Source organism: Microtus pennsylvanicus, chromosome 9 (assembly GCF_037038515.1).
Source record: "Microtus pennsylvanicus isolate mMicPen1 chromosome 9, mMicPen1.hap1, whole genome shotgun sequence".
Classification (NCBI taxonomy): Eukaryota; Metazoa; Chordata; class Mammalia; order Rodentia; family Cricetidae; genus Microtus; species Microtus pennsylvanicus.
The window spans coordinates 105,301,721-105,326,042 of record NC_134587.1 but is presented as its reverse complement, the minus strand read 5'-3'; the positions used below and the strand labels follow the sequence as shown (position 1 = coordinate 105,326,042).

At 42.5% G+C, this 24,322-nt stretch overlaps 1 protein-coding gene across 7 annotated transcripts in view; it reads left to right on the top strand.

The window, feature by feature from the left end:
* Nucleotides 1-24,322, top strand: part of Csgalnact1 (chondroitin sulfate N-acetylgalactosaminyltransferase 1) — a 329,616-nt gene that overhangs the window by 103,603 nt on the left and 201,691 nt on the right. For 6 of the 7 annotated variants that reach the window (XR_012911873.1, XR_012911872.1, XM_075986922.1 and 3 more), the window contains exon 2: nt 4,533-4,619. The exons of the other annotated variant lie outside the window; for it this stretch is intronic. The gene's annotated coding sequence lies outside the window, so the exon portion shown is untranslated. The remainder of the gene's footprint in view (nt 1-4,532; nt 4,620-24,322) is intronic. 7 annotated transcript variants of the gene reach the window in all.

Here is a 24,322-nt window from a genome sequence, read left to right as displayed (position 1 = left end):
TGGGTGAGTGAATGACTGCAGGGGTCGTCTCTTCCTGCCTATGCTTTCTCCTCAATATTTTAAATTTTCATATATTTAAAAAAAATGTCTTGAGTACACATTGTAGAATTTTTTAATCAATGTTTTCCATTTTGAAGGGGCCTGTTGACTCTTGTTACAATCTCATTGTCGCCTTCCCAATACAGTTGCATTGCTGTTAGTAGTATCTGCACGGATGGAAGGATCCTTGCCGCAGAGTTCCCCAGGTTTGCCTGCTGCAGTGGTCCAGAGGAGGGTCGTGTCATAGACATCTTGCTAACTGCACTGAGGCATTTTAAAAACTTGATATGATCTGGCCTATTATAGCAGTAACTCCCATCTGTTGTCATTAGACAAAACCCAGGCTCCGAGGAATAGGATATTGTATATGTGTGTAGAGGAGGATGGGTTTATGGATGTGACCACAATGGTTTCACTGAGTATTCCGAGGGATCTTGAAGATTTGCCAAGATCTTGTTGGAGGGGGAGTCAAGCTAAAGGTTAGCAAAGACATTGGGCGGGTTTTCAGGTAGCCAATACCAATCGCAGGGGCAGTGGCTAGACCTTTGGGGAAAGCCCACAGGAGGGGAGTTGTCAGAGATGAGGGCTTCTCTGCTGTGTCTCAGAGACAATTTGAGTTGTTCAAGCATCGCCCACCATTAGGATATCATGGGAGAAAACATCCAAAGCTTGTATCTTAAACCCTTGAGTTTACTTCCTGAAATATTGAAGGCATTTCCCAGAAGTTTCATAGTTCTTACCTTTTTTTTTAAAGTGTAGACTTATTCGACATTGGTGTAAGGCTTCGTCGAGTCTGGCTAGCGAGACTGACAGCCTGCAAGCCATGCAAGACTTGGAACTTCTCAGCCAAACTTCTAAAGCCAAGATAGTAAGGTTAGACTCAAAGGTGGCAGATGAAGTGTTGAGAAACAGGGCGGTGCCTCACTGCTCTGTTCTCTTGGAATCTGTTCCAGTTAACAGAGATCTTTGGATGCAGCCGGGGGCTGATTCTGAGTTTTGAGTTCAGGTGTATACATTTTCCAGATGCAATCGTTTCACCCAATAAATGAGAGGATGGCTGTCTCTAGGAATCAAGTTCTCACACCGGGAATGTGTCAGCTGCAGTTTGATACTCAGTCAAGAACATTCTAGTCACTCAATTCTGAAGAGTTTTTAGGGACTTTCCTATTTAGGAAAAGTTAGTTTCAGGAATGAAGAAGAAAAGGATCATTTAAAATTGGGAGATTTACATGTATGGGATCATATACAATAGATTCCTTTCTTTTTTTATCCAGACGTACTTAACATTTTCTTCTAGCCAAGCCAATCCCAGTTTATAGAACATAAATTATAATGGCTGAATAGCACATTAATATAAAAGTTTTAACACATGATTAATGCATATAAGTATACATATTTCATAAAGTAGGTAGACATATAATTAGTTCCTGTTGTATTATTTCATAGCTAGCAAGTGCTACAGGATGCGAGGGAAGGTGTCAAAGCTGAGCAGCCATCAGCTTGCTAAAATGCCTTTGGTGGGATCTAGCGTCCCTGTACCTCTACTGTCACCCAGTGCACTGGGCTCTGGATGCTCTCATCACCAGACGAGGATGCCCTCATCGTCATTGTCCAGTAAGTCCTGTGGACAGAGAAGAGGCCGTGGTAGTTTCTGGTGGGTACTATGCTACTTTACCTCCTCGCTATATGGTATTTCACTCCTCTTCAAGTCACTAGAACCTGGTCCTATGAAGAATTATACCTGGACCCTCCCAGACAGTGCATCTCAGCCCTCTGATCACCTGGATCTTGGGGCTGGATGAGTTACGGCAGCATCTGGTATATCGTCAGGCCATCAACTCCTTGTACTATGTCCAGCCCGTGGTGGATACTCAGCCCATGTTTATTGAGAGATCTAATGGGCAACAAGGTTGACACCTTTGGATTATGATCTTTATTCCAAATTTGGACACTGCGTAATGACCGTAAAAGGGATAACATTTATGTTGGTGGCTGCACAAGAACTTTGTCTACTTATTTGTTTTTGTTTTTGCTGACAGAGACTCATGTCAAGGACATCTTAGATCATGGCATTTCATTTCACCCAAACACTTTAATTACAGTCTCAGGATATGCCGGGCTGTGGTCCCACTGTTCCCATGTCTGTCCTCTGCAGACTCGATGAGATGACTGGAGGCTGCTTCAAACTTATCATGACTGCATTTCTCAACCCTAGGCAAGACCATAGGGAGGAGAGAGCACCGTATGTGGCTTTCCATTGTCTAAACCTAGACGCAGCACACCAAATACTAGTTCTTCTTTCAGTGTTCAGAACCAGACAGAAGGTGCAATTATCAGCAGGGGTATGAGGTGGTCTTCTATGTACTGGAAAGGAGAGGAAGAAAAAAAAAATTGATGTGCAACCATGATACTGGCTATGGCGAGTATACAATGCCATTATACAATGACTGTTATTTTATAGAAAATAAAACTGAGGCCCAGGGCCTGAGATGATAACTCAGCTAATAAAGTAATTGCTGCATAAACATGAGGACCCGAGTTCATTGTGAGTGATGACTTACACTCAGATACCAAGCACCTAAGTGAACACTGGTGTGGTGTCACATGTTTGGAACCCCAGTGATGGGAAGGAAGAGGCGAGAAGATTCAGGGGATAGCTAGTCAGTCAGCCTAACCTATCATGAGAGACCCTGTCTCAAAAGATGAGGTGGATAGCAGTCGAAGAAGATTGGGTATTGGCTTTTGGTATCCATGTATACGCACACACACACACACACACACACACACACACACACACACACACACACGGCCCTGAAACTATCTGTTACTTGTTAAATATTAGATAACACTCATGAGGCAATGTGAGGCCTGGGTTTTAAATTCCATGATCTTAATAAGCCATGGAGCACTCTCTTTTAAAAGGAAATTATTTCTTTTCTTAGAATAGCCTGACTTTCGTGAGGTTGAGAATTATGAGTACTGGGTCTGAGTTTGGAGAAGCCAGTTTTAAAAGACCAATTTTTCTTATTCTCTTACTGGTCCCTTCTCTGAAATGATACCCCGCAGGGATAATGGTACAGTGGTGATGTGAGGCAGTATATTGTACCTTGAGAGATGTGCAGGAGGAAAAGAAGTGATGTTGTCAGTTCTGAGGGATACAGCTTTCTGAGCTGGCGGCGCAGATTCCCAAAATGCCCTCATCCGTGACACCTAAAAGGAAGTTCCTTCACCTGTGAGAAATAGACCCTGTAAAATGATTCTGGCTCCTTTAGTTCTTTCCCGTGCAAAAGTCTATGCCGTATAGACTGCAACGGGAGTCTTCACTTCCGCGACGAGAGACATTAGACGCTGCGTGGAATTTTGACAGGATCGATGGGCTTTCGTCAGCCATTTGCCTTGTACAGCTCTTGAAACCATGCTGTATTTGAAAGATAAATTTATTTTATTAGTATGAATGTTTTGCCTGCCTGCCTGCATGCATGCATGTATGTGCACCATATACCTGCCTGGTGCCCACAGAGGCTAGAAGTGGGCTATGGGCACCCTAGGACTTGAGTTACAGCAGGTTGTGAATACCATGTGGGCGCTGGGAGGGAACCCGGGTCCTCTGCAAGAGCAGCAGGTGCTCTTAACCATTGAGCTGTCCCTCCAAGCCTCTTGAAATCACACCTGAGAAGTTCATTGTTGGCGGTGTTCCTGTGAGTGTTCTCTCAGACGCATGAGACCATGCTGCTATGAATGTGGGAAACACTTCGCACTGGTTATGTGGGTCAAGCAGCTCAGTTTTGCCTACCGCGGCGAATCAAGCAGCTCTTTCCTGGAGGTGGGAGGGAGGGAGACACTTTGGTCAGGTCTGCTGTCGGCAGCCTCAGACTGTTGCCTGCCAGAAGACTTGTGAGATCGTAGCTCCCAGTCTCTGTCTCCTGATCTGAGATTGTCCCAGGCTCCACAGCTTAGCTGCATTTCTTCTCTTGGAGCCCATAGAGCGACTCTCAGACAGGAGGTAGGAAACTGGGCCTCTGAAGTGTTTTGTGCGTCCGGCCTCCACATTGCGTCAGGTGTGATGTCATAGATTTAATTGCCCTTTGACCTCTTCCTTCCTGGCATAGGTTTCTGTGCAATATCTTAATGGGATCAGAAAGGAAAAATGTTTCTGTGGGAGGCTGTGAATAAAAACTCCCATTAAACAAGGAAACAAGCAAGCAAAAGGGCTGCATGTTTTCCTTGGACCCCGTCTTCTGGGTACGCCTACCCCTTTTGTCTCAGTATTGCCCTACAAACAAGGGCAAGCATGTCACCCACACCTCTCTCCTGCTCTCCTGTTTGGACATAAAGCCTGCTGTTATTAATCGTTCTATAGTTGGTCCTCCTGAAAATGAGATTCCTTGTAAGTAGGGCAGTTTCATCACTGGATAGTGGGGCTCTCTAATTTTATTCTTTCAGAGAGGCCAGGAAAACGTTTACAGGTGCTCCTGTTTGTTTTTCCTTTCCAGAGTCATAAAGAGGCAGAGAACTCATCAGGGAAAGGACTACCGTGACAGCCTCCTTTACCGTTAAGCCATAAAGAGCAGAAAGAAAAGGTGGGTGTTTGTCCTATTAAAAGCTGTCGTCTAATTATGAGTGGTGGTTTTGACTGACCTTGGAAGTTACCTAAGTCTTTTTAGTGCTTTCAAGCCAGCCTGTAGTCTCCAGAAGTGTTAATAGTCTGTTGGATTTACAAATTACCTCCCCGCAGGACTGGCTGGACTCCTTTGTGATGGACTGATGGATTCACCTTGTACCTCTTGGCTTGCAGATGCAGCTCCTCATTCTTTTCCGTCCTTTCGCTTATGTAACCACTCTTTGCAGAGGTCTCCCAGAGCTATTTAAGTCCCAGGGCTTTTGTGCAGTTGGATTTCCGTGGTCACTAGGGCTCAAGCCCTCCTTCCGCCTCATTCTTCCCTCTATTAGTTCTGTTCTGCTAGTCAATGAGTTACTTTACGGTATGATAACTTTTCTCGTGCTATTGAAAGCCATAACTAATTAGGACAATGAGCCAATTAAAACTCTTCCAGGACAGAAAACAGAAGGGTGGGTCTGAGGTGTGGTTGAATGTAGAGACAATTTAAGAGGCCTCTGTGGGGACTGACAGCTGGGGTAGGGGCCTGTCCTCTCCTTCCCTTCAGATGGTCTTGTCTTCTTCCATTACCTACCTGGCCCTTGGCAATCCTGGATACAGTTCCAGCGGAAGCTGATGCAGGGGTACTTTTTAACGATGTGGAGGATGTGGTGACACAGAGAGGCAGGGGAGGGGCCAACTGGTGGCTCAGCACATGCTGAAGCTGGGTAACTAGGACTGAATCCTAACGCGATGATGCTTGGTCCCCACTAACAGCGCAGGCTGGCAGTCGAGGTTTTCCTGTACCTTCTCCTCCAGCTTCCTCCTAGAAGCTGCCAGAAGCCCATTCACCGCCACTTCCTGTGACCGTTCTGTTTTAAACTGATAGCCTGGGGGGAGGGGAATTGTGCAAGTGTATCCTCTTTGGAATTTAGATAATATCTGCAGCAGGCACCTGCTTTCTGGCATGTTATAAAACAATAACAATGTGATGTCCTGCTGTCTGTCTGTGCTGCCACAAATGACAGGGTGTCATCCTTTCTTATAGTCAGTAGCTTTCCATTGCATATACAAGTACTACACTGTTTATCCGTTCTCCTTTAGTGGATACTAGGTGGTTTCATCTCCTGGCTGTAAACAGTGCTGTAATAAACATGAGAATAAGATCTTTTTGAGATTTGTTGGTATTTGCTCAGTTTTGGTTGACTTACTTTTAACATCTACATTATAACCTCTGCATCTAAGACTAGTGGAGCACTGTGGAGAGAGGAGTGGAAAGATTGTAAGAGCCAGAGAAGCAGGCAGTTTGCTGTGAGGTTGTCTCCTAGGAATGTCAAAAGTCCCATCAACATGGCAGTATAAACATGACCCAAACAAGGATGGCGCCAGTAGACAAGCTAATGTGGAAGGGTCTCATGTGATCTCAATCCTACGCACAGAACTGCAGGTAACTAGGGAATGCAAAGCTGGGGAAATGGTCGTCCTCGGGGAAGAACACATCACTTGCTTATCCAATGCCAAATGGTCAGCCTTGAAAACATAGATATGTAAGTACCACTATACATACTGAACAGGTTGTGTTTATGTATTAAGACATGTGAACATGCATGCTTGTGTCTGAGTGTTTGTGGAAGAAAAATTAAAGAAAAAAGAGGCTACGAATTTGAATGAGAGCAAGGGGTAGGGGTACACGGGAGGGTTTAGAGGGGAAAAAGGGTAGGGTAAAATGATGCAATTACATTATAATATCAAAAATAAAATGAATATTTAAAATTGTATGTAGTGTACACAAGAATGAAAACATTTTGTACCCCATAAACATGTAGTTATTCTATGTCATTGACAAAGCGATGAAGACAAAAATATCAAGAAAATTGACATTTAGAGTTGACTCTTATGCAGTAGGTTTAATTCTTAGGCTGTTACATTTTTTATCCAATGCAAATGACTCTTAGAAGTTAGTCCTGCCCTAAAAGCGATAAGCTGAATTGCTCATCCTTTTATTTATTTTACCTCTTAAAAGCCAAGGTCCAGCTTTAGCGTCAGACAGCCCTAAAGGGGGCTGCTAGCTGCATGAGTTGCATTAGACGTAATATGTGTGTGATAATATTAATAGTGTCTATAGGCTTATTTTCCCTTCTATGCATGCAATCACATAAAGTGTAATGCTAACATAAAGTGTTAAGTGCTTTTATTTTCAATATCAGCCTGTGGGGGAATAATCAAGACCTAACAGAAGGGAAAATGAGGCTTATGACATTATCATGCAAAAGAGGAACATTATCATATACTAGAGAGAAAAGCCATAAAATAGGGGTCCTATCAACTTCATATGGTAAATAAAAAAGAACAATTGCTGTTATTAGTAAATTCTAAAATCGCTAACTCCGTGTGGATGGAAGGAAGTTTTCTGTGTGGGAAAAGGAGGTGGTTTGGTTTATCTATGGACCTGGAAAAGGTGTTAGGGAAGAGCAGTCCCCTGCATGCTACATGAGCAGGTGGCGTGAGCTAAGTCATCGTTGCCCCTAAGGAATGACACACTGGGACCGTTGTCCCGGGATTCTGATGAGCAGGAGACAGCACTGACACAAAGCCTTTCCTAACCAAGGAAGGACCACAGAAAACTCTGAGAAGAGAGACTCGAGTCACAGATTCAATAAAGAATTCTGCCCCAGTCTCAAGGTGAGGGCTCTCATTGTCTGTGTGGCTTGATCATAAGTGGACTTCTGATGCCGTGGATGTGGCTTTTGGGAGAACAAAACCAAGGGTATAAACCCTCTAAACCACGGGGCTGGGAGGTGGCTCAGTCGGTAAAATTCCTTCTGTGTAAACATGTAGTTCCAAAATCAGTTTGCAGAACTCAGGAGAAAAGTCATGTGATCACATGACCCAGGGCTGGGGAGTCAGACAGGAGGATCCCTGGGGTTGGCTAGATGACTGGCCTACCTGAATTGGTTGACTCCCGGCCAATGAGAGATCATGTCTCACTGACTGTGGACTGAATCAGCCCATTTCTCCACATTCACACTTGAAGCCTTGGCTCCTAGTGAGATAGAGGTAGGATAGTGAGAAAGACTGAGGGCGAGAGTGACTGAGGCGGATGGCCAACATTGGCCGTGTCTTTCTTGTGCACATATACACACGTGGATATACACGTGCACACACCAAGTGGGTCATATGGGACCTGGAAATACTTTCAGACATAGAGGAAGACAGAACTTAAAATGTCAGCCCTTCTCTTTGAGGTAACCCTAAAATATCAAGGGAGTCGAGATGGTTCCCAAGATTCTTGAAGCTGTGCAGGTAGGAGTTTTGTCTACCCGGAGATACTAAAGATCAGAGGATATCTTAGGGGTGCTAGACAGAGAAGCAAGCTGGATCCACCCTTCCTCCCACCCCCAGGTCCACTAGTGGGCAACTTTCACATGGTGGAGCATGTCAGACCAGATGAGCTGATTTCCCGAGGGCAGCAGGCCCGGAGAGCTTGCTGTCAGAGCTGGCAGCAGCAGTAACATCCGGAGATATTAGAGGTGAAAATAGGCACCAGGAAAGCTGGGCAGGGAAATATCCTGGGATACCCTGCCCTTGACTCCAGCAGGCAGTCAGCCACAGGAGAAATCACGCGCCATGACATGTGAAATGAACTGATTGTATTTGTTATTGAATGCAGAAGGGTGGTGTGAGATTCACCTCTGCATGCTGTGAATATCATTGGTTAATAAAGGAACCCCTTTGGGCCCCATAACTACTTCACTCAAATGTAATCATGCAAACTTGAAACAACTTGAAACATTTGGTTTCCAGAGAATAAAGTCCTTACGCAGAGGATGACTGATAGCCCTGTCACTCAATTGCATATGTAAATTCGTTCATTTACAGATGGTGGTTGTTCTGTTCAGCCAAAACGAAATGTTATACCTTACGTGACTTAAACAACGAGCGTTCATTTCCTCATAGCTCTGGAGGCTTTAGACTGCAGCTCCCAGCCTGTGGGTTGTGCCCCCTGGTAAACCTCCAACTCAAAAAGTATTTACATTACAAATCATAACAGTAGCAAAACTACAGGTATGAAGTAGCAAGAAAAATAAGTTTATGGTTGGGGCTCACAACAACATGAGGAATTGTATTAAGGGGTGCAGCATTAGGAAGGCTGAGAAAACAGTGCTCTAGATAAAGCTGTGTAGGAACTGAGGGTGAAGGCTCCCTTCAGGACCACACATAGAGGTTTCCTCTTTGCGTCCTCATATGGCTGGGACAAAGAACCAACTCTGTGGTGTCCCTCCTTACAAAAGCTGTGATCCCTTCCTGGCCACTCCACCCTCATGACCTCATTTAAGCTTCCTGCATCCCTGAGGTCCTAATTCTGTCTCACTCAGAGTCAAGTCTTCAAGTGTGAACTCAGAGAAAGGGATTGACTCAGTCTGTACATCAAATGTCAGCTCACAGCTGGTTCACACAGATGTAAATAGCAAAGCAGGTTGGGAATAATGGACACATACTACACAAAGTCTCCAATATATATTTTAATTCTAAATGAAATCATAAATGTCCTGGATCATTTTTGTAGTCATTAAAAATAAAATAAAAATAAGCATTTCTGTTTCCTGAAAGGGTTCCTATGGGTCATGTTCCTATAGAACTTTGGGCAGTATATGGAGAGGATGTGCTTCTGCCCAGGGAAGTATATGGACAAACAGGGAACTGCCCTCCCTGTGTCTGGGAAGATGCTGTTCCCTGAGTAAGACTTACTACCGCACAGCTGGGTCCCCTTCCTAGGGTAGAGCTAACCCCGAATGCCAAACCCAGACTCTAGTGCCTGTTTTAAAAGACGGCTGCAGCCTGCAGCAAGTTGCCACAACCTGAGTGACTTAAATAATAAAAGTAAGTTGTTTTCTGCCAGTGAGACAGCTCCGCGGGTTTAGGAACCTCCCTCCAAAACCAGCTCAGTTCCGCTCCTAGGTCCTCAACACGGAAGGAGAGAATCACTCCCTCAGAGCGTTCTCTGACCTTGAGTCACACCCCTTGACACGCTGTGCAATCACACACATTGTAATCACACAAATAAACAATACATAAATGTAAAAGTGTGTTATCTCATGGATGTGAGCGCTAGAAGTCTGAGATCTGAGGATTAAAGTCTGAACGGCACAAAAGGCCCTTTGTAAACCAGAGGGCCAAACCAGTTCTTGTCTTTTGAGCTCCAGGTGGTGGCCGTGGGTTCTCAGCCTTCCTTTGATTGGAACAGAGACTGTAGGGGTGCTGAACCCTCCAAACCTACAAACTACTCTTCCTTTTATAAGTCTTATGTATCTTGTTACAGTAATGGAAAGCTGACTAAGACCTTATCAGGACACCAACTATAAAAGATTAAGGGTCCCTTCTCCACTGTGGCTTCATACTGGCTAATTACATCTGTAGCCATCTTTATTTCCTATAAGGTCTTATTCTCGGATACCAGAGATTAGGATTTCAGCATATGCCTTTTTGTAAAAAGATTTTACTTTACTATACAGAGTTACATAGGGAGAACTCTCTATACGTATGTATGCATATCTGAAACAATCTCCCCTCCTTTTCTTGCAACTTGCTTCTCTTTCCTTCCCTAGGGTCTCATCTGTTTGACTCTATAAACTCTAGGATCCACAGTGATCTTTCTGAGACTGACTTAGCGACTTTGTAGTCGCCTGCAGTTGCATCCATTTCCCATCAATGGCATAGTTATTCTTCTTTATGCTTCCCCTTGGTGTGCACCTTTGTTAATGCCCCTGCTTGCTTCCATATGTTAACTGCTGTGGTCGGGCTGCAATCACTGTTGATGCAGAAGTGTGTCTGTTTCTTTTAGAGACCCCAGTCAGCACCTGACAGAGCACTGCACAACTTTATATCTTTGGTGAAGATTAACACTATTTATTTATTTATTTATTTATTTATTTATTTATTTTTCTCAGCTTCCAACTCCTTTTAAAGGAGCCCCCAGCAGAGCAAAGATTACTCTGCCTAGATCTATGAATGCAGTGGTGAGAATTTCCTTAGCGCTGTGGAGACTTGAGTGCTTTGTTTTGCTGGAAGCTTCTCACAGGGAAGAAAACGCCCAGATTCCTTCTTGGTTAAAAGCAGAGGCACTGGGAGGTCCTCCCCTAAATGCAGCCTTCTGACACAAAGAGAAGCTCTTCCAAATGTTATGCTTATTTCTGCCTGGCTCACTCTGGGCTTGCTTTAAATGCTTTGCCATTTGGTTTGCAAAGGCTTTCAGGCATCTTTGCACCTAATTCTGGGCCACTTCCAAAGCCTTTCGGGGACTGTCAGAAACTGCAGATATGCAGTTGAAGAGAAAGATTTGTTTTAGGGTTTGATTTCGGCTGCTAAGAATGGGCACATAAAACAGGCCATTTACGATGGCAAGAACTTTGCCAGTAGCTTCTGCAGGGTAGATGTGTTATGTGACTTTTGATTATGTTAAGTCTCACAGACATGAAGTCATAACGATGGAAAGTTCACATTCGCGAAAAATGTCAAATGGAATGGCTGCTTTTCAAGAACTTTTTTTTTTTTGCATATCATTGCCTGAATCTTTGTAGAGTTAATGACCATCAAAGCCACCATGTAAACATGCAGGTGTGAAACGTAGCTCTGAGAACCACTAAGAAAACATCAGTATTTGAAAAATTAAGCCACAGCAGGTGTGGTAATACATAGCAAAAACGTTCTTCCCATTATCCTCATGCTCACTTTACACACACACACACTCACGCACACACAGACACACACACACGCATACACACGCACACACACATACACACACGCAAACACATACACACACACACGCATGCACACACGCATGCACACATACACACACACGCACGCACACACACATACACACACACGCATACACACACGCACGCACACACATACACACGCACGCACACACATACACACACGCACGCACACACACAGACACACACACATGCATACACACATGCACGCACGCACACACACGCACACACACACGCACACACATAAGCATGCATGCATGCACGCACACACACACGCACGCACGCATACACACATACACACACACGCATACACACACGCACGCACGCACACACATAACACACGCACGCACACACACACACAGACACACGCACGCACACACACACGCACGCACACACATACACACACGCACGCACACACACAGCCACACACACATGCATACACACACGCACGCACGCACGCACACACACGCACACACACGCACACACACGCACACACACATACACACACATGCATGCACGCACACACAAACACGCACGCACATACACACATACACACACATGCATACACGCACGCACGCACACACATACGCACACACATACACACACGCACGCACACACATACACACACACATACACACACACGCACGCACACACATACACACACATACACACGCACGCACACACATACACACAGACACACACACATACACACACACGCACGCACACACATACACACACATACACACGCACGCACACACATACACACACACATACACACGCACGCACGCACACACATATGTTAGAGAGAATCTGGACATGGCAGTAGGGGAAGGAAAACCCAGACCCCATCGTCACCCTTCCACACTGCCCCGTTCTACATCTTTTTGTGTCCCCAGAATCTCCTGGTGTAATTTAGGGAGCCACGAATGCTCGTTTAAAGCTGAGCAGAGCTTGTAGAACAGAGTCCCGTCCTGGAGTGTCTATCATGTCCCTGTGGGAAGCTGTTTTTTATCTCCGTGTGTCAGGTGTCTGCTGCCACTGGACGCGCTTCAGGGCGCCAGGTGTGGAAGGACAAACAAAGGCATGGAGATCCAGCTCTCTGAAGCTCCCCATATTTCAGGTACCATATAGCGCCAGTCCTGCCCTTAGCAATAAGAAGCCATTGATTGATTTCAATAATTTTGTTCTTTCAGCAGAGATGAGATTTCTTAGAATGATAATTATGGGATAAATTTAAAAGGTCTTCTTTGGACAGTTGAGAAAAGATACATTTATTTAAAACAAGCTAACATTATAACCCTACTAGAAGGGCAGAAATCTAAAGTACTGACAATGACAAATTCTTCATGGATGGAGAGCAGGATATGTTCTTATTCACAGCTGAGGAGAATGGGAAATTGTACAGCTGCTTTCTCTCCCTCCCCCCCCCCCTCTTAATTTAACATAGCTGAAATGGTGCACCTACTCGCAACATTCTGGCCAGAACTCCAAATAAGAACGTCATAAACTCAGAGACTATTTGCAATTATACCAGACAGTAATCTTGAAACTTAACCATCATTTTAGTTTTATAGGATCTTTTAGGAAGAACATCACCCTTATGATAGCTGGAAGTAATTCTAGTAGACATTGGCCCTTCTCCTAACAAAGTTTGTCCTTGGGGTTAGGGACATCAATTAGGGGTAGATTATAACTGGTATAGGGCTGGGTTAGGGTGGAAATTTTGTAGCCCAGGGATGTCATAAAAAAGGAAATTGAGTAGAATAATAGATTAGTGTGACCTTACTCACACTAATAATAATAATAGTGGGTAATAGAGTGAATAATTGTGAGCTATTATTTATAGTCAAATTACATTGGTATAGATTCTTATATATTGATACAAATTCAAATTATATTTGTTATATTGAATATGCTCCTATTTCTGTTTATATTTGTACACCTATGCAAAGTTATTTTGTCATATGGTATGTATGCATGCTTCTACCTCTGTTTAAGATATTTTTTATATTGATAAAAATTTTGAGTATATTTATCATATTGCATTATACATTTCTACCTCTGAGCAAGATACTTATACATTGTTCATATTTTGGTGTCATTGTCCTTATTTGTTGCACAGTTGTTTAAAGATTATTTAATATTCTAATATGAAGTCTTAGTCTTTGAGCTATATAAGTATTAAGTTTTATAGGTCAATAGTCATCCATGTTTGTCATACTTATAGTTAGACTACTCAGGTTATAGGGATTGTATTCTGCATAGATAGGTAACCTCCAAACACTTCAAAGAACTGTAGAATATCGCATTTAAATAACTTAGGGTTTTGTTGAGATGAGACACAATTGCTCCTGGCAGCACTGATCTATTCTTGAGAGAATGTTGAGCACCAATGACACTCACTCCACTTGGAGCTTGTTTTCTTCTTGGCAAAACTGGCCTTTGGGTAAGAAACTGCCCATGCCTCAACCACTAACAAAATGCATGGTGTCCATACTGGACAAGCAAGAGACAAGAAAAAAGACTGTCAAACCTTGCCAAGACAGGGTAAGATGGTTTTGAAAAATGTCGTGCCTCTGAAAATGGTCTGTCAGTTACTGTAGGCCTTAGACAAAGTTGTTTGCTCCAACGTTGCAAATGAGACTTTGGGTGATTGCCCAGGTAGCCAGTTGTCTCTGTCATCTACTGCACATTTTGGAAGCTGCTTGATTACACTTTCTGCGTAATCAAGTAATATTATTTTCCTTCTCAGGTCTTCAATGGGGTTGAAGACTAGATAGTTACTTTTTTCTTATGACTTAGCCAAGCCATTTCTAATACAAGACTTAGACTCCTTAGGATAGGTTTGAAACATTTAGCATGTGTTTCTTGCTTAATACTGTTTATGCTGGTTGTAATTCTAATTTTTATACTTGATGTCTGTTCTTATTGTATATAGTTTTGCATTGGGTTTAGAACTCTCTTATTTAGACAAAAGGGGGAGGTGATGGGGAACCTCCTTCAGCCAATGGCCTTTGAGAAGCTGGACCAGGTTGGGTGTAGGTATGGCCTTGGGTGCCAAGCCTGCTAGTTCTCTCTCTCTCTTTCTCTCACCTTGATGCTGAATTAGGTTCCTGCTTCCCATTCATACAGAGAATTGTGATCTGTGAGTCTGCCCCTAAATAAAGATCCCCTTTATTAGACTTAATTCTGAGCTATTGTGGGATTAATTTATTCACGTTCACCTTCACTTTTTTTCTTTTTTTGATATAGGGTCTCATATAACTCAGGTTGAACTTGAACTTGCTATATAGAGGGACAAGGATGACCATCAATTCCTGGTCCTCTTAACTCCACTTCTATATGCTGGAATTATAGGGATGATTGCTATTCCTTTCTAATTTAACAGTTTCTTCCAAAACCAAACACAGTCTGAGCAAGTAACTGTAATCTCTGGTATTTACACAAACATTTTTTATGATATGTCTACCCCTAGGTTGCTTATGAATGCTTATAACTCAAAATTCATAATTATCAATATTGGCAGCATCCAAATTGTTCTTCAGTATGAGAGCGGATAAACACATGAGACTCCTTCAGTGGAATATTAGTCAGTGGTGAAAGGAATCAAACCTGCAGCCCTCAATTGTCAAACCTCACTGAACACAAAAAACAACACATCAATATTGATGTATCTACTGTTAAAAAAAGTATACAACACTAATGAAAGAGGGAACTAATGGGTAAATATGTGTGAAGATAAGGGGCAGGCGAATAGTCTATGCTTTCCACTCAATTCATCGAACAATTTAAAACTGCTCTTTGGGAAAAACTGTCTATGAAAGAAAGAACTATGAAGCCACCAGAAGATATAGAAAAAACTTAAAAAATATATTTGCTAAATGAAAGAAGTCGGCCTGAAGAGTTACTGTGTGAATAAACACAGTCAATAAAAAAAAACTATTTGGACTAAAACATAGGGTGGTAAGAGGGATGGCTGTAGGAAGCATCGGGTAGTTGGAGGGCAGTGACCCTAGCAGTCACCATGGCTACAAGCCCTTGCAGGTCCCATGTGTCTCCTGCACAGAGTCCTGTATAATACACTTTGTTAATGCAAACAAATTGACATTGACCCATCAATTGTAATGAATGTCCCACACCAATGGGAAATATTAACAATAATGAGACCCATAGGAGGTGATTGGTAATCCGTGAAATCTTCGTTGTTCCTATTCAGTTTTTCATAAACCTACGATGTGTCTAGAAAAGTCTATCTTTCACTTAAGAATTTAGCAAACTTGTATGATCCAATTTCAGTTTCCACAAGTACAATTTCATTAGAGTGCACAGACACACCACTTGGAGACCTTTGGTGGCACGCCTTTCCTGGTGCCTTGACCGTCATTATCTATAACCGCCTGTGGAAGGCGAGTCTGGGAGCCGGTGTCCTCCTCTGGGTCCTGTTGGCCTGGATGGGAAGAGCCCTTCCCATTGGTACATGTGCTGTTCTTGGGCTTTGTCTGCACTGGTCTGGTTTGGTTTTTGAAATCTCCAGAGGCCAAGCTCCTTAGTAACCCTAGTCTCCTCTCCCCTTATTCAGTGTCTATATTGTACCTGGATTGCTGGGCAACTCACTGTTTCTCTAGTCATGAACTTCCTCTTCCTCCTTGGTTTCTTCTATGTCATCTGGAGGATGAGACAGTAGAAGCAAAGGTTAACTTGCTGGACCAAACTGAGTTCCCTTTAGAGTAGCCTAGTGGAGACGAGAGCATGAGCAGATGGATAATTTGTTGGCCTCTGCACTGGAAGGGAGCATATTTGATCATCTGAGCTGCTAGTAGGTAGAGGTCTCTGCAGACTCTTTCCTCTCCGATTTCTATAGTATCTTATAGAATGAAAAGACCTGAGAGGCAGAAAACAGAGGTTTCAGCCTCTTCCATGGTGGATGACTAGGTTGCCTTAGGCAGTCCTCACCTCACTCTCCTTAACGATGACAATGACCACATCTGCTTTACATTTAATTACAGGGATGGAATAGCTAAGGCACAAGAAGCATCTTATGTGGGGCCTAGCCGTGTGCTAGCATGAGCTGTGCCTTCCCTGCTGGTTTTAATTGCATTCTTTTATTTGTTTCTTTTAGTTCTAGGAATCAAACCCAGGACCTTGTTCATGGCAGGCTTCATTCCCAGTGCCCTCCCTCAACTCTGTTTTTCCTTTTTAATATCTCAAAAGGAAGTGCAAGCTGGGCGGTGGTGGCACATTCCTTTACACCCAGCACTAGGGAGGCAGAGGCAGAGGCAGATGGGTTTCTAAGTTCGAGGCCAGTCTGGTCTATAGAGCAAGTTCCAGCCTTGAAAAATCAGAAAAAAAAAGTGTAATATGTCCCAGTTTCCGAGTTTTATCCTTGCTTAGAAAGTAATAAAAACATGTTTGAATGCCAAACTAATCTCTATTTTTTTCAATCCAGTTTCTGTCACTTGTCCTATATCCTCTGGACATGCTCTCAAAAGCTTTCAGAAATGGTGGCAATTAAACCCCTTGTTGACTAGATTAAATAGCCCCAATTATTCTGACCTATTCAAAGAGAAGCTGCAAGCATCTCTTTGAAGTGGCCCTCAGCTCTGTCAGGGCTCTTCTGCCATTTAGAGCTGCCTGTGGCTGATCAAAATACACTCTGTGGCTTTCCTGTGGGACTGAAGGATGCAGAACACTCTAGAATGATTGCTTCCCAGCTTTTTGCATGCCCTGGTTAGTTCACTCCAGCACTTTGTAATGCTTTTCTTTCCCTCTCTATGATTGCTTCTTTGTTTTTCCTAAAACAAACAAACAAACAAGCAAACAAACCGAAACATTACTTTATTCCAGGCTTGGTAGTATGCAAATGGGATCGCGGCACTCAAAAGACTGAGACAGGAAGATTATTAAGAGTTGAATCTAGTATCAGCTCATAATGAGATCCTACCTATTAACAAGCAAGCAAGCAAACAAACAAATAAGATCAAGTCTCTGGAACTAGACTTTTGGGGTGTGACTCCTATGTTACCCACTTAGCAATAGTGTGCTAGCCCCACATTTCTTCATTTTTCTGAAACTTAGTTTCTTCATCTGTTAAATGGGTTGAACACTGGATCTTCTATAAAGATCTAGGGATTTATTGTGCTGCTAGATACAAAGTTCTCTGCGGTGTGGATACACGCACGTATTAGCTATTTAATAATATTTTTATTTTGGAATTATTTTACACTCCCAAGAAGCTAAAAATACCTACCCACATGTGCCCCAGGATAACTAAGAATGCAGGCCACCACAAAATTTTCAACGTACTTAAAAGATGAGAATTATTTATTGAATGATATGTTTGTAACGTGATTGCATAGTTCTTGATTGTGAACTTTGAGGATGGTGGTGTTGTATCACATATAAGAAAACTGGCTGCTACATTAGATCATCTCTAGATGATGCCGCTTGCCTGATGTGATAGAAGTGCTCTATAAATAGTTGTTGTATTGTAACGTTTAGAGCGTAATTACAAGCAAAATATTGCTGCAGTGCTCGGTTTGGACACAGCTCCCTCCCATATAGACCCAACGATGTAGCACAGGTTGGCAATAATAAAACGTTTCCCCCTCAAGGATTTTGGAGTTAGTCCTTGCTGCATGTGAAAATGGAGACTCATTAGAACTGGAGGCCAACCGGACTTCCCAGAACCACTGTGTTTATGAAATGTCATATGGGTTGTTCTGGACAGCTAGAGTTGAGCGGAGCTTTCTAGATTGAGATAACTGAGTGACTGTATTCTCGCAGTGCTCCTGTCTCACTGCCTGGATGACATCATCAATTTTGAAGCCAGAGGATAGGAACAACACTAGAGGGAAGCAGTCTAATGGCCAGAGTCATCACTGGGAGGAAACGTCAAACTTTATTAACTGTTAGGTTGTGATTGAGAGAAGTAAACCTTTCTTGTTCCAAAGCGCTGGGATTGGGAATGTGTGTCACAACAAATTACTAATTATTGTTATTATTCCAATAAGTAGCTGGATTTCTGAAAACCTAATCCCTTGATTTGCAGTCTCTAAGAAGCATGTAAGTCACTGAATAGACAGCAAGAGCTTGAGGAAAGCTCCACTTTGGAGGCCAATAAATAAAACAAAATAAAATGTGGGTACTATGCGTATAATGTCAAATAGCAAAGAGGGTCTCTTCATCTGACTCAAGCCCTAAGGAGGACGTTAGAAGCAGATGTGGCAAAAGATATGAATACAGAATCTCAGAGGGTCTGACTACCGAGGGGTTATCCCCATAGTGTAGGATGGGCAAGCTTTTTACTGGGACGAGAGCTAGACACTGGAGGGACAGGGTCAGAAGCATACAGCTCCTGACTCCATTCACTGTATTTCACTATGAAAAAGACTATTATTGTGTTCGGTGAGATAGTTTTCCAGGGCCCAGATTTAAAATATTTCACAATTTGCCTCATATGATCTGTGAGATCAAAGATCAGGTAGAAATCTTTATTTTGAAATTTTTATTCATTTAAAAAAATTATTTTTTTTTCAAAATTTATTGCTTGAGTGTGGGCGAGCATGGGGAGGTCAGAGAGCAACGTTTGAGAAGCTGAGTCCCCTTCCAACCTCCTTTGGGCTCTAGGCTCAAATCCAAACTTCCAGGTTTATAGGTCAAATACTAAGCCATCTGACCTGTACTCCAGGTCCCCTCACGTACAAGTATACAGTTGTTTGATGAAAGAGAACATATCTCAAGCCATCCCAAGGCAGTAATCATTACATAAGACTCGTCTCAGCTTGAAGGGTCCCTTTAGAAAGGGCTTCGACTGTATTGACCTAAGTTTAGAAATTCCCAATAATTCAATTAATGCTTCAGAGTTTAAAGAAGAAATTGAGGAATAAAAATAGAACATATCAGCAACTGATATTGCTAAGTCCAGTTATTTCACAGCTAGCTAACTGTGCTGGCATGTTCGCTTTGTAGACCAGACTGACCTCGAACTCCCAGAGATCCGCCCACCTTTGCCTCCAAAGTGCTGGGACTAAAGGTGTGCACCACCAATGCCTGGCTGCTGTCATGGATTTTTGTCTGATATCAAATAATTACTGCAGTGGATGTTTAAGATGAATGAGGTGACTTATTCACACACAGCAAAATACTCAGTGTGGAAAAAAATGCTGTGCTTTTAATATCCCAAGTTTTGTGGGATACATCCTGTGCCCCCAAAGAGTACACAACCTAATATGGTAGGTGCTTTTTTTTAAAATAACATAATGTGGAAGCTTCTTTTTCTGGGGTGAGTATTCTAGCATTGTTCTAGTGGCAGGAGAGCTGGTGGTACCTGTTACATTCATTAGCACCTTCATGAAATCTATTTGTTAGCAATGATTAGCATAAGACCTATTTCAGAAGCTGGGGAGATGGCTCAGCAGTTAAGAGCAGTGGCATCTTCTACAGGATTTTATTCCCAACATCTAATACCTTCTTCTGACTTACCACAAGCACCAAGCATACACACACAACACACATACATGCATGTAGAAAAAAAGATCCAAATAAATGAAATAAAAATAAATCTTAAAAAGACCTAGTTCCTATGTGGCACTGAGTGGCAGCATTTTGTAAAAAGGTATCCAAGTTTAATAATAATATCACTCAAATCACTCATCAGTCTGTATACACGGGCATTTAAGATCTCTGAATAATAGAAGACCTTGTTTCACCCCATTCAGCACACAGGAGTGTGTCTGTCCTAGGATGCAAACAAGGACCTGAGAGGGTTAAATGAGCAGCAGTAGGCGCCTGGAGGACACTCTGCTGAAGGCGGTGCTACTATCGTACATTTCCCTCAAGCTCCGTGATAAGCGATGGTTGCACTACAGCTCAAAGTTGGCCACAATGGACTATTTACCTCACTGGAGTATTGACTATACATCAAGGCTTGATTTATTGTTTGTCATCCAGACTTGAGAAGGTGATGAAGATATTGAAGGTTAAAGTGAATGGTACCTTCTGTCTGCAGCGTTATATCCTGACTGGTGCATGCTTTTCTCTGAACTGTCCTCTGATACTAGAAAGTGATTAGACTGGGAAGGGTCACTTTTGCAACCTTGGGTGAATGGCATGTTTCAGTGTCAACAAGAAAGGAAATATCTCTGACTTCTACTCACATGCTAATTTCAACCGTGGGTTTTTGTTGATAGAACGTGGCAAAAGTTAAACAATCGAAAAGCTGTTTAGGATAACTATGTTACATGTTTTGATATTCATAAGTTGTAGCCAACACACTGGTCATATCAGTAAGGTTTCCAGAAAGCCCATGTCATGCTGACAGAAACACATGCTTCCTTCATTGAAGAGTTGGATAGTACACGTTCATCAGGACACTGCCAGTATCGTCCCCTGGAAGCGAGATACGTAGATGGCCTGTTATTTTATCTATGGACTTTCCAAGAACCTTCCGCTGAAACATGACAGTTGTTCCTGATTGAAATGTGACAACGGATTCTTCATTCATTTCTTTATGAAGATTTTCTTAAAACTTGAGTTTTAACACGTTGTTCCTATAAAAGTTACAAGGACTCCAATCTTTTCAAAGAATTTTTATCATTTTAAGAGTTTATGTTTGTCTCCTTATAATACTACATATATTGTTCTTTGCCTTTCCCAAAAAGCTTTTGTTACTGTTGTGACACCCCCTTGAAGCTCTTCCTAGGGCTCTTCTGGCAGATTTGGGTCCAAGAGTGTCTTCTACTCTCCATCTGAGGAAACTTTGCTCCTCCTGAGGATCCTGGGAGGAACTGAAAAGAAACATCTGGAGACACTCGCCAATGCCTTTGCTTTGCTTCTTGCCCAGTATCATAACAGGCTGTTTTCAAAATAAAAATTAACATTTTCAATTTTAAATCAAAGCTTTATTCCTTTTCAGCTTTAGGAATAATCTTACTATAGGAAAATAGAATTTATTTAGTGGGTACTGAATGGTTGGGTCATATACTGTCGTTTGCATTATTTCCTGACACCTCCTGTCTGTGTTAGCATTTTTTCATCACTATAATAATTATCTGAGATAATGAACTTATAAAGAGAAAGATTTACTTTGGCTCACAGTTTGGGAGCCTTCAGTCCATGATTTCTTGGCCCCTTGTCTTGGGTTTGTGCTGAAGCATCACATCATGGCTGGGACACCTTGAAGAGCAACATGACTTTCTTCATGGCCAGAAATTAAAAGAGAACAAGGAAGTGGAGAGGGCCCCACAATTCCCGTTAGTACCATGGCATCAGTGAATGGAAGAGTACCCGCTAGACTGTCTTTAAGCCTCCTAATAGGAAGAGGTGTCGACTATTTAAGCAGTAGCTCTACTGTTCTCTGAGGTTTACAAAGGACACAACTGAGAAGGAAAAAGGACAGCTTCCCCAAAGTCTCCAGTGGTCAAACTCAGACTTGAGAGCAAATGCATCTGGCGCCATGATTGACATGTTAACTTTCTCTTGTCAAGGTCTTGAGCTGTTTCTCTTGTGTCTTGTGTAAACTCAACTGCCTCTGCTTTAGTTATTAATATCAATATTTTGATGGTTTTTCTTGAAACTGAGTTTGAAGTCAGGGTCATTTTGTTACTTAACACTGATGTGGTAAATGTTTTTTTAAAATAAACATTGTTGAAAGGATCCTTGGGCTTCTCTCAGGTCACATGACCATGGCCACCAAACCCTGACTCTAGTTTTGTCATCTTTCCCACACCTAATACTTGGGCTCCTCAGATCACGCTCTCCCATCTTTGTTGATTACATGTTAAGTGGCTCTGTTACCTTGAAGATGAAGTTCTTTCTTTGCATGTAGGTTTCCCAACTCTTGCATCCCCATAGGTGTCTGGACCTCTAGCCACACTGAATGTCTTGCAGGTTCCAGGCTCCACCCATCATGATTTCTCGGGTCTCTGCTCTTTCCCATAAACCCTTTCTATCTAGAGTCCATGTTCTGCTTCTCTCCTATCTTCTCTCATCTGTACCTCCACCTGTCTTCCCTGCCTGCCTTAGAGGTGGGTCAACCTAATCAGGTGCAATGCCCTCCCATACCCATGTCTTCTCGGGGCCCATGGTCTTCCTGGGCCCATGGTCTTCCCACACTCATGTCTTCTCAGGGCCCATGGTCTTCTATGTTGAACATGATAGGGATTAGTGGCTTTCTTTTCCTTTACTTTCAGTAGTGGGAGGTAATCCATGAGCTCTGGAGGGGGAGAGTGACTGAAAACAACCCTGTTAGAGAAGGTGACATGTTGACTCAGGACATTTCTGTGTGATGAATAAGGTTTGTCTGTTCAATCGCCCACATCAACCCTGAAAATTATATTTGTCCTCAGAGGAAAAGAGTTCTGTGGGCAGAAGAAAGTAGATGGTGGTGCTAATTACATTATGAAGCGTAGCAGGAGGGAGAAATGTCGAGAGTAATTACAGATGCAGCTGTGCCAGGCAAAAGTGCCTGCTGGGAACTTGCGCATCCTAGTCCTTTGGATCATGTCTCCCAAGACAAAGGGAAATTAGAAGTCAGGGTCGTCAGAGTTCTTTCAGGTCTGTGTCCCTAACACAGAATTCACACGCATCTGTATTATCATTCTTAACATATTTTCACATATTTATGAGTATTAGAGGCTCCTGAAAGATCTGATTATTTCCTGATCATAATAATATGTGTAAATCCTTGTTAAGTTTTTTTTTTTTTGGCCCGATAAGCCTCTCTGCTGACAGGGTAATCCAAATCAGACCAAATCAAACTGAATTAGAAAAGGCCCAGGTTTAATAGGTGCCAGAGCTCCCGAGTGGCCCTCAGAGAAAACATGGAGAAGGGGTAAAAGAGCTCAAAAGACCACACGTTTGTTCTCTGTGAGACAGTTTAAAGAGCCTATGGGAGTGTTCTTGACCCTCTGGGGAGAAGTCACCATTTGGCAGGCTTTCTCAGAGGTGGAGTTTGGGCTGAGGCAACTCTCAGGGGAGGGGCCTTGAAATGGAACATTCCACCCAACAATCCAAAATAGATGCTTGGAGCTGGAGCGGCACCTCCCACCAATCTCATTTTAAGTATACGAGTGTAAAATTGTTTTAAGATTCTCTTTGGAGGCATATCATTATTCTTCCTACAATGGAGTGGGTGTGGAAAGTCCTTCTGTATATGTGTTGCTTTTATTGGTTAATGAATAAAGCTGCTTTGGGTCAATGGCTTAACAAAGTAAAGCCAGGCAGGAAATCCAAACAGAGATGTAGAGAGAGAGTAGGTGGAGTCAGGGAGAAGCTGTGTAGCCTCTGATGCCAGGAGCCAGCCAAAACTTTGCTGCTAGGCCACAAACTTGTAGTGATGCACAGATTAGTGGATGGCTTAGTTTAGGATATAAGAGCTAGATAGAAAATACACTTAAGCTATTGGCCAAGCAGGGTTTTAATTAATACAATTTTGTGTAATTATTTCGGGTCTGAGCAACCAGGAACAAACGAGAAGCCTCCGCCAACACTACCAGGAATTAAATAAATAACATGTTAGCATAAGGTAATGCAACTTTATTTGAAGATACCATAACACATAAAAGAATGTAAGTCAAAATGAACGCAAAGTAACTTCGTGAAGTTACTTCAGGAAGCCATTCTCAGGAGGCTGCCTTTGCTTGAAATGTCTTTGGGACATCTTATTCAGAGTTATCTTGAGCACATAGCATAGATTTTTGGTTTTGCCTTTTTTTTTATGAGCACTGGTAAGTTGATGTCTCTTTAGCAGAGGTCTATGAACAAAGTAAATATCTATCTGAACTATATTACTGTTCTGCTTATTTATTTAATGTAATTGCTCTGCTTATAATAGAAATTTAGGTTTCTTTGATGAACAGAAAAGACTATTTTAAAAATTACACATTTGTGTATTGTATTTACATCTATTGCCCCC